This window comes from Cupressus sempervirens, chromosome 6, assembly GCF_028749045.1.
Source record: "Cupressus sempervirens isolate cs-2001-9-10 chromosome 6, ASM2874904v1, whole genome shotgun sequence".
In the NCBI taxonomy this organism is placed as follows: Eukaryota; Viridiplantae; Streptophyta; class Pinopsida; order Cupressales; family Cupressaceae; genus Cupressus; species Cupressus sempervirens.
The window spans coordinates 281,887,985-281,899,581 of record NC_143123.1 but is presented as its reverse complement, the minus strand read 5'-3'; positions in this window follow the sequence as shown (position 1 = coordinate 281,899,581).

The window sequence follows — 11,597 nt, the reverse complement described above, 5'->3', positions numbered from 1 at the left end:
CTACAAAGGTTGTGAGGGTACTTCACTATGGAGACCCTACATTAGATGAAGAAATAGTCATTCCAAAGTATGACTATGCAACCATGAACATAGACCAGATTAATGAGGTGCAAGAGGCATTATAGAGGAAGAAGAAGCAGGAGATAATCAGAAATAAGTATAAATAAAGGCAAGCACTAATTGAGATAAAAGACATCTTTCTAGATGCATTCAGCTTGCAAGCACCTAATGAAACCAAGCCAATTTTGGAACAATTGTTAGAAATTGTTGAGCAGGTGACCAATGAAGACCAAGAGACAAATGTAAAACTCATGGAATGGTCTGAGAAGAAGTTTCAAGCAAAGGTGAATGAGAAAATATCTAGTGAAATAGCACTATCACAGGTAGAGCTGGCAAAGAAAATTGAGAAGGTAAAGGCAGTACTTGAGAATATATTCTCATTGTACACAAAGTTGTGTGATCCTTCAATCTTCACACAAGAAACCAGCTAGAGAATAATGAGCTTGGAAAGAAATTTGAAAGTATCAAGCATACAATTGCCAAAAGATCTAGCTCAAAGTGAGAAGCACTTTAATACAACGCTTCACACACAAAAGGAACTAGCTATATTGATAGCAGAAGAGGCTAATACTAGAGCCAAATTAGTTCAAATACAAGCCACCCTAACCCCTCACATGGAGATTCTACAAAAGGAACTAGCCTATGCAAAAAATATATTGAAGAAAGATCCTAATCTTTCAACATTAGATGGCTTAGTTCACCTCACAGTAGAGACAACAATACAAATCAAATCCCTAGAAGTTGCAATACAAAACTGGGATGTTGCTTTGAGAATTGTAATGGAAGTAAACAAAACCTTCTTGGCAAAATATTCAATCAGTGTATAGACCCTTTGACATAATTATCAAAAAGGGGGAGAAATTATAAAAAAGGGGGAGATAAAGATAAATTAGGCCAGAAGGACACTTAATCTACAAGGGGAGACATGTGAAAGGGGGAGCCAAAATGAAAGGGGGAATTATAAAATAAATAGAGAGAAGAAGAAACAACAGGAAACAGGGTATAACTAAAATTGAACACATCAGATAAAGAGTATCAAAATTCAGAATAAAGGCAAGGAGTATTAGTAGAGGAAAATCATTCTACTTAGAGAGATTTTGGATACAGAAAAGGTGCATCAACTCAGGGGGAGATACAAAATTTTGAGGTATATAGTCCTTCACAAAAATTTGAACAGTTTTGAAGTTTTGTATATATGCTTAATAGAATGTATATTATACTTGAGAAGATTAGATTCATCATGTGTAGGTAAGTGTTTTTGCCACTCATGTCAAAGGGAGAGATTGTTGATCTCAGATTGGTTTTGACAATTGAGTGTCAACACACTTAAGAAATTTTCTAAGTTCATGCCAAGTATAATATAGATGTCAAGTTGCAATATGTGCAGAGCCAAAAATTCAATAAGTGTCGATTCATTCAAATGTTGAGCAAACAGACAGTGCTGAGCAAGTATATGTGACAAGTGAACAATAGATGTCGAGAAAGTTCAAGTGTCAAGCAAGACAAAAATTTAGTATGTGCCAAGCATCAATAATCAACAAGTGTCGAGCAATATATAATCAACATAAGAGTTTGTGCCTTCACAAACTAAGATGTAAACTATTTTTGAGCCGATATATGGATAAATCTCGAAGGATTAGAGATAAGATCAAATCTATTTGGATTCCCTATGCAATCAACATGCAACCAATGAGAAAAATGGAAGGAATTGAGTGAGAAAGTTGGTTGGATGAATCTCAATTGTAGATTCATACCTAACCCTAAGTCATGAAATCTTTTAAAGGAGATGAAGCCCCATATTTTATAGAGTGTGAGAAATAATGCATGTGAGGAGAGAATGCTAGCGAAGTCTTGAAGGAAGTGAAAGGGGTGAATTGTAAGAAGAAGGACAAAATTGTAGAATTAGTTAGCTGAACAAAGTATCAAGGTTACAACATTTTCATATCAGATCAGAGAGGATTGAGATGAACTAAATTAGGATCTAAATCAGCAATATCAGATTGTAAGTGTATCAAATCAAACATTCGATTGTACTCTCTAAAAATTGTTACAACATAATGAAATCCTATGGACTTAGGTTGGTTTAATAGCCATTGTATAAAGTCTTTAATAGGGTGACATTCCAAGTGAGTTTTCTAAAGTCCTTTAGCCAAGTACACTTCTAATAGGGTGTTAAAATCCTTTAATAGAGTAGGATCTAACAATCCTTTGTAAGCCTTTAACAAGGTAGGCTTCTCATAGGGAAAATCATGAGAATGGTCAAAATATGTAACCTTAATTGGTGAACTTTATTGCTGCAGTAGTGAAGAGATGTGGGTGTCATCCCCACCAATTTTACTTTCTCATTGGAGGGTCTTTGGGTAATCATATCTAGTGTCAAGTGTTTGTGTGGATGCATTTTCTTTACTTGTTATTTCTAGATGTTTATGCATGCAATTTTTTTAAGTTGAAAGTTTTATTGGTTAGAGTTTAGTACTTCTGATTCACACCCCCCCCCCCCCCCCCCCCACCTCTCAGAAGTATACTTCTCACTTGTTAATCCCAACACCTTAATCATATCCACCTAAATATTTCCTCATGGTCACAATCCCACAAGTAATCTCGCCAAGTGAAGTAAAGTTTTATGCCCCTAGAGCTTTCACCTTGGTCAAGAGGTTTGTGATTATAGTGGATCAATTTAGCTGGGTTTTGCTTATTCCCACTTTGGGTCATTCCTATTGGTATCTTTCCACCAATAACAGGCCCCCTAACTATAAAATCTCATTAGTGAGATTTAAAAAATGGATCCACACCAAGGAGGTCAATATTTTTTATTCACAAAGAAGGTGAAGGACATACTCTCCTATTCCCTAATGCTTCCCTCAAACACGCCAAGAAAGTTAATTAAGACCACTAAATAGTGGAATATTCCACCCACTTTCTTGATTCAATGAAGGTTCAAGATTTTTATTTTACCTAAAAGGTGAAGAGCATACTCTCCTACCAATAAAGAACCCCTACTAATGTGTTTTACGTGTCTAAGAAAATGAAACAACTAGTATATGACACACGTGAAAATGAAATAGAAGACACCATTTTTTTCCCTGGGCAACCCTGCAACAACATTAGTAGCCCTTTTTATTTTACAAATTTTCCTTAGTAAATCAAGAAACCCCTAAAAAAATATAAGGTTAGGGCATCAAATAGATAATGAGAAATGAAAGTAAAGCTACAAAACTAGTGTCAGGACCCATTAGAAAATTAGATAATCAAATTAAAATAAAATGAAAGCAATATGATCTCTAAGAATGTACAACAGGGTAAACGAGTTGTTGAAAACCTCAAAAGCACTGCAAAATGTATTATAAGTGCTACATAACAGAGTAAAAACATTGAAATAAAATGAAGATGTGTTGAATCAGAGTGAATGCACAAAAGTTTCTTAAATACACTTTTGTGCAAATGTGTTACAATATTAGTCAAATGCATTATATAAATATGTAAATTCATTATGGAAAGTTGCAAATGCACTATAGAATGGTGCAAATACACTACAAAGATTTTCAAATGTGCTACAAAAATATGCAAATATGTTAAAACATATGTAAATGCACCAAAACATCTTGCAGAAAGGATAGAGAAATATGGAGAATGAATGTGTTGTACAAATAAGAAAATTTGTTGCAAGAATGTTCAAAAGAATTATATAAATGATCAAATATGTTGCAAAAGTTCTCAAAAGCATTACAAAAATGAATGGAGGCACTGCAAAAGTGCTCAAAAGCACTGCATAAATGCTCAAAAGTGTTATAGCAATGCAAAAGCGATGCACAAATGATTAAATATGCTACACAACTGATCAAATGTGTTGCAACAATGGTTAAATGTGTTGCATAAATGCACAAATGAACTATAGGAATCTATAAATGTGCTAAAATCCTATAGACACAATTTATCACAACAAAAGAACATAAAACTAGAAATTATGTAGAAGTGCCATAGAACTAAGTAAATGCACCAAAAGACTAATCAAAAGTGTTATTTTAGTATTAAAACACATTGCAGGAACTTGCAAAAGTGCTAAAATGGACTACAAAAGTGTCAAAACACTATGCAAAAGTGTTGAAATGCTATGTAATAGTGATGTTTCATCTGTAAACACAAAAAAAATAATGCTAAATTGAAAAATGTATGGCTAGAAATTGGTTCTAGCCCTACTGTGGGTGCCAAAAAATGTATACCACAAATCAATACACTTCTCTAAGACATTCTATCCAATGGATTCAATAGATTAAGAACCTTGAATGGTAACTTATAGTTATCTATATATGACATGCAACAACTATGATATGGTGACTCTCGAATGAACCAAGCTATGCAACCCTTGCAAGGTGCACCAATAAAAAGATTAATTATGCTAATATCCAAGAATATAATGAAGTGCAATGCAAATGCAAGCTAAACTAAGATAATATGCAAGATGCAAGCCAATAAGAATGAAGAATCACAAAGACTCCTATTTAGATTATGTAATCTAATCTAAGCATAAAAGAAACCTAAACTAAAAATGTTATGAAGAAAAAATGAAAGTAAACCAAATGAATACAAAGTGGGTGCAAAGAGTGCTCAAAGTGCTCCAAAATCACCAAAAAAAACCTAAAACATAACATTAGCATAAGTGAACAAGATATGAGAGAGTGAGGAGAGAGCCTTCTTTTAAATAAAAATAGACAGTTGAGATTAAAAGGAAAAAGAGACATAATCAAGGGTGGAGAATGATCCTTGAGTGATCCATGTGCACAATAATCTTACCTAAGAAAGATCAATGTTTTTCTTTAAGAGGAAAAAGATGCATGGAGGAGAATTAAAACTATTTTGAAAATAAAGATTCCTCTCACATAGAAAAGTGTGCCCCTCATGTGAGACAAAAATAACTTTTATTTTGTTTTAAAAATATGTGCACAATTAGGATGAGTGGGACTTGGGGATTTTATTTAATTAAAAGGGAGAAAGTTCTTTCAAAAAGACTTAGGATAAAGTGGTCAAACCATAAGTTACAATAAAATAAATGATTAATTGGTGATTTGATCAAAGATAAGCAATGGGTAAGTTAATTAAGCAAAAAAATGCTAGAAAGGAAGCTTATAGTCTAGATGAACATTTTTTGGTGATTAACGAAAGAAATATTAATTTGTATCTCTATTAACTGGAGAAGAACTCCATGAAGGAACAAGGCATATTCATAGAGTTTGGAGATGTTCAATTCAGATGTATGGTTGAAGGATTAATGTTTCTTCCAAATGTTATCATTGAGGATTTATGATATATATGTGTAGGGCCATATTTATTTGTGTGACGTATGAATGCTTATTTTGAAGGAAACTTAGTATTTGAATGTGAACTGACTAGAAATGACATATTTATGATGGTAAATAAATTTGATGTTATAGTGAATGTTGTAAGTTGTGGGGTTAAACTAAGTTTGCCTTCAATTTTTAGTACCACTAAGTGGAGATTGAATAACAAGAGTATGAAGGTATGTCAACAAGATGGATCTTATATTCCTAATTACTATGAAGTAGTGTCAAGAAGAGAATCTCATGGGATACATGGGTATGCCTTGTGAATACTTAGGAGAAGAAAATGTGTTTCAAGATTTAGAGCATGTGACCTTGACCAAACAAAGCTTCTTCTATAAAAAGATGTTTGTCTCATGTAAAGTTGTATATATTTAAAGAAAACTGTAGTCAACAGAGGAACAATGACCTTTAATGACAAAGTGTGACTTGGAACAAAGCTTTAGAAGATATGTTTGATTAATTATATAGAAAAAAAATACCATTAAGTCATAAAATGAAAATATTATGAAGGTTTACAGATCAATCTTAAGTTATGAGAAGGAGCTCAAGGACATTTATTATAGCAGCATGCATCAAGAAGGATGTTGGTGAGCATATTCTCCTAAATATTGAGATAATTATTTTCATTGTATTTTAAGTACTAATTTTATTTGTGTATCATAGTCGATATCTTGATCATATCCCTTCATTTAATATAAGATTTATTTACCTTATTATGGTCTTGTTCTTTTCATTGATTCCTAAGATGATTCTTTGCAATGAAGGGAAAAAGAACATAAAGAATTTTTCCATAATTGATGTGATGTAAAATTGTTTCACAATGTAACAGTGGGAATTTTACATTGTGGGTAGGAAATAATAAACAATGTTACATTCTCATTTGAACTATCCTTAGAGAGGAGATGTCAAAAAATAAAAACCATCAAGATGTGCAAGGATGTCTTCCAGGAAAATAAGATTGGTACATTAGGCATGCTACCAAATATTGTGTAGGACTCAATCTTATGAGAGTAGCTCTAGAGAAGTTTTGATCTAAAATTCATTAGTCATATGATGATCATGTTGGATAAAGTGAGGCTCTTGAAGTGAATCTTTGATGATTGATATTATGAGTCTCCTTCTATATCAAGAGGGATCATGGTAGTTCATTAGAGGAAACCTTGGACAAAGAGAGGGAAAAGATAGAAGATATGCTTCAGTCAAACTTTTGATGATCTTGGTTATAATGATTCAGAGAGAGTGGACCATATGAAGATGGATTCTCTAGTGATCATAAACTATAGCAGTTAAAGGACTATGATTCATGGGATAAATTTTCATGTATATAGGTTGGAAGGCCTTATGCTATCAGGATACCTATTGAAGTAGGGAAGCATGAAATAACTTGCCACTAGGAGGTTAGAAGAATGATAGCAAATTCAAAGGGAGTCTGACACTTCATCAAAGAGAACCTTGTACTGAGAGATTAGAAAAGTTGATATCAGACTCAAAGGGAGTTTTGATAGATTATTAGTAACCTTGACAAGGAGGTCAAAAGGTTATTGTTTCTTTTACTATAATTCATAGTGGATGTCATGAAAACACCACATGACATATCCATTCATAGACTTCATGTGAACTTTTGATGTTATGTATGTATGGGCTTGCCCCCTATGTACATCACGAGGAAGTGATGACTTCCAAATTATTATCACTTGTAGTTGCATAAGCTATTGAAAGGTGATGATCTTACAATAACTTATATCATGATATACATTTTATGTAAATGTTGAAATAGATCATGAAAGGCCATATCTTGTAAACCAACAACTAAGTGTTAAATGTCATTTAATTGGTGGTCTATGAGTTGTTTGTAAAGATATTGAATAGATATTTGGTGAATATCATGCCTTGATATTCTAATAGACCATTACCTTATTGAGCACTTGGTGAATATCATTTAATTGATGTTTTGATAGGCCATTACTCCGAGTAATTGGTAAATATCACATATTGATATTACTATAGGCCAATACTCATGATACTAGTTGTGATATCAAACCTTATCAACTACTTGGTGAATATCATGTGTTGATAATCTTATAGGCTAATACTTGGAGTATTTGGTAAATATCACGTTTTTATATCCTTTAGGCCAATACTCATGATATTAAATGTGATATCAAAATGGTGGATATCTTCTCATCAAAGATATCTTTAAAGTTTTCCATTCCTAATATTACCAATGGTGTAATATTTATCTTGTGTTTGTCCTGCCTAACTAAGAGGGAGTGTTAATATTTTGTAGCTTTAGACAAATAAACCTATGAATAATTACATATGAGATCTAATGTGTTAATTCTATCTATGTATTAATCTCTCTATATGTATGTGTGTGTGTATGTATATGTTATTATATTAATTATGCAATTAATGCATAGACATGTCCCTTCAAGGGACATGTCTCTTCATATCCTTACTCCTTATATAAATGTGAGAGAGATCGTTGCATTTGAAATATATAGAAATCACATGTAGTATTATTTCATTTGCAAAAACCCTCTAACTTTATCAATTATTGTAAATTGGGAAAGCCTCAAGGATGACTCAATAATTTGTTTTAGGAATTGATATAAAGGAAATATGTTTTCCTTGGTTGTAATCATTAGTGCAATCATTTTTGTGTGATATGTGGTCATATTTGTGTGATGTATATTGTGCGAGATTAAATGTCAGTATCTTTTGGATCAGAGCAGATATTGGTGCAATTGAGATAAAGTGAGCATACAAGGAACTGTATTTGGAAAGATAAGTTTTTTTTGAGCAATTGTTAATTCAAACTTTTTTATTCAATGAGGATAGTATAAAAGTAGTTTGGACACTAGGTCCAATTGACTTGCCTTCAACTCCTATCAAGGTTGGCACAACTCCTACTAGGGTTGGAATCTCCTGACAGAGATTCAAAGTCTCCTAACATGGACTCATATGTATTGATTGTATTTCATTGACTCCTAATAGGGTCCATCCTTTCACAAGGAATTTTTATATTAGTACATCATCTCATAGGCATCATTCCCATCAAGGTTTTCCCTCTGATCAAGGGTTTCCCTAGTCAACAAATCTAGTGTATTGTGCATGGTTATCTTTATATGGTTGTTGAATCTACTATTTACATATTTTATTGAGAGTTATTTTAACTGCATAACTAATTCAAACCCCCCCCCCCCAATCCCAACTTAGTTATCGCGGTGGACTTTACTTTCTAATACATGGTGCATCCCTTCCCTATTAGAGATGTAGTGAATCCTTGATAGGCCCATCAAGGACATAGTGTGTCCCTACCTTGGCCCTATCTTGGGTCCCGTTTTTAGATCTTGAGTTTGGGTTTACTCATTACACTACAAAATTTGAAATAGTCAGCTTGCAGAAGAAAGATAACTTTGAGCTCTCTATAAAACCATCTATTTTATCCATTTTGCATATAATCTCATCTCATACACGTACAAGCATTCTTACACACTAACATTCGAGATTTCAAGTCTTCAAGCATTCTTCAAGAAAGTCCTCTATTAAAGAACAAAGATTCAAGCAATTGAAAGAGTTTATCTTCAAGATCTCCCTCAATCCATTCAAGGTCCTTATTTTCATATTCTTTATCCATGCATTCACATTCTTGATCCAATCTAATTGGTAAAGAGAGCTCATTATATTCAATTTGAGAGATCCTACAATCATAATTTGAATTTGTATGTTTGCTTTATAATTCCTAGAGTTCAATTATTTATATTCAAGGTTAACTCCTATATTGGGATTTGACTTAGGCAAACCCCCCATAAATAAACAAAAACCCTTTTTATTACAGGTTTCAGATCTTAGAAAATAAAATAGGTTGCGGATTCAAACACCCTTTTTTGTCATTTTGTGGAACTACGAAATCAAAATTATATTTAGACACACTTGATTAGGGACACACTACTCCCCTTCTGTAGGAGAAAGTCACCCTTTCTAGATCACTAAATGATTTATGGATTTTGTAAATTCAATCATTTCATAACCAGATCTTATGATATTTATTAGTTTGGAACATCACAACAAGCACAAAACTAGATCCAAAAGGTGAGTCTTCTAATCTTGTTTATCATTTCAGCATAACTATTTATTACATTTACATGTATTGTCCTAGATCTCATTATAGCCAGGGTTTTAAAGGACTTTTGTGCCATTTCCCTTATTCTACTCACTAGATTCTAGCTTTGCATTAGTGCCCCTTTATCACTTGGCTAGCACTAATCTTTCTAGATCTATTCTTTCAGAATTAGTATTGCAAAGATCAATTTCGTTGATTCCCTCTTTGAGTTGTGTAAGTGAGGTTTTAATATGAGCTTGGGTTTTATTTCCTTGATTCACATTCCCCCCTTAACATCTTTGGTGAACTTGCATTTCAACAATTCCTCTTTTGATTTTGGAGTTAGATTATTACATTTTGTTATGTGTTCACCATCTTTGATGAACCTGACCTCCTATTCTCATTCTTATTAGAGTTAGATTTCTCTATCCTATGTAATTAGATTGCTTTATCTCTTCTTTGTCCATCTAGAACTAGTCTTGTTTGCATTTGGCTAGCTCTCTTTTTTTATGGACTTTGCAACATTGAGTATGTACCCTTCATGTTTTTTTGTTCACATTTTTATTGGATCTCCCTATACATTTCAATGAAACAATGATTAGTTGGATCTATTATATATGCACTTCCCTTTTTCTTATGTTGAAAATGTTATTTAAAGAATTCTTCAGCCATTATTTCCTACTCTTTGACATAAAACACAATCCTCTTACCAAATTAACCTTACCATGTGATCTTTATGGAGATGAGTTTGACATATATCTATTGACCCTTCTGCTAATTTAGGTCTTGATTTTGGGGAGGCATGGGTTACAAATGGTCTTATATCTTCTTCCTCCTCTATGGACCTACCTTTAGCTCATGATTATTTCTCTTCTATGGTGTATTTTATTGATAGAGATGTTCATTTCATTGATAATGTCACTATTTGGGATGAACCTCAAGACAAGGTTGTTGACTATTATCTTCCTCATGAGAAATATACCGTGACAATTGATGCCTTTTCTTTTCAATGTGACAAGCTTGACAATTATTCTTCTCCTAACATATATCTAGCAATATTTTAGAGCAAGAAGAAGATATTATAAACACTTTTATCAATGTGACAGTGTCTTCATTTGATACTCCTAGTAAAGAGGAAACATTAATGGACATCAACAATCCTTATTATATGAATTCCTTACGAAAAAAGGATAATTACCATGTCCTAATATTATCCTTTCTATTGAAGAGTCTATGGAGACTCGAGATCTTAATCAAGTTAATGTTTATGAACCTCTCCTCGCTGTTAAAGGTTAACTTCTTCACATAAGCATCTCAACATTGTTAAGGTTATCCTCAAATAACTGTTAAGGGAAAATCTAGTGATCCTTTGGATTATCTTGTAGTGTCTCACACCTATCATACAAGGAATAATCCTCAAACTCCTACTTCTCATCCACCATCTCAACCTATTCTGCCTCCTCCACCTCATCTTACTCAAAATCTTGGGTTAGATTATGAGTTAGTGTCATAGTTACATAATACCCCTACCAAGATTTCTCTTTGGGAACTTCTTCAAACATCTCCTACATACCATGAAATCTTCAAAAATATTTATCCTATCTCTCAATTACACCTCCTAATTAAGATAACATCAATTCCTTTCTATAATGCATGCATGCTACCCCTCTGCCACCACCAATTGTGTTTACTCATGACGATTTTCCTTCTAAAGAAATTCAAGATTGTTATGATCCTCTTATGGTTTTAATGTAAAACTACTATATGAAGGACCTGTAATCACCTAAAAATGGTCATCTAGACTATTAGCCCTCTTTTCAACATTTTGGCTAAATTAATTTAATCATTTACCTAGACCAAATTGCTAATAATCAATTTATTTGACTATAACTTATAGTTTGACTATGCTATCCTAAGTTCATTATTTGATTAAAAGAACATGTCCCCTTTTAATTAAATAAAAGACCCCATTCTTCTAACCCACTTAAAGTGCACACATAAAATCCTTTTTCTATTTTGCAATTAAAAGAAAAGGCTTTGTGACTTTTGTCTTATATGACAAGTCAACTTATTTTATATTGGTTGATTTGTGT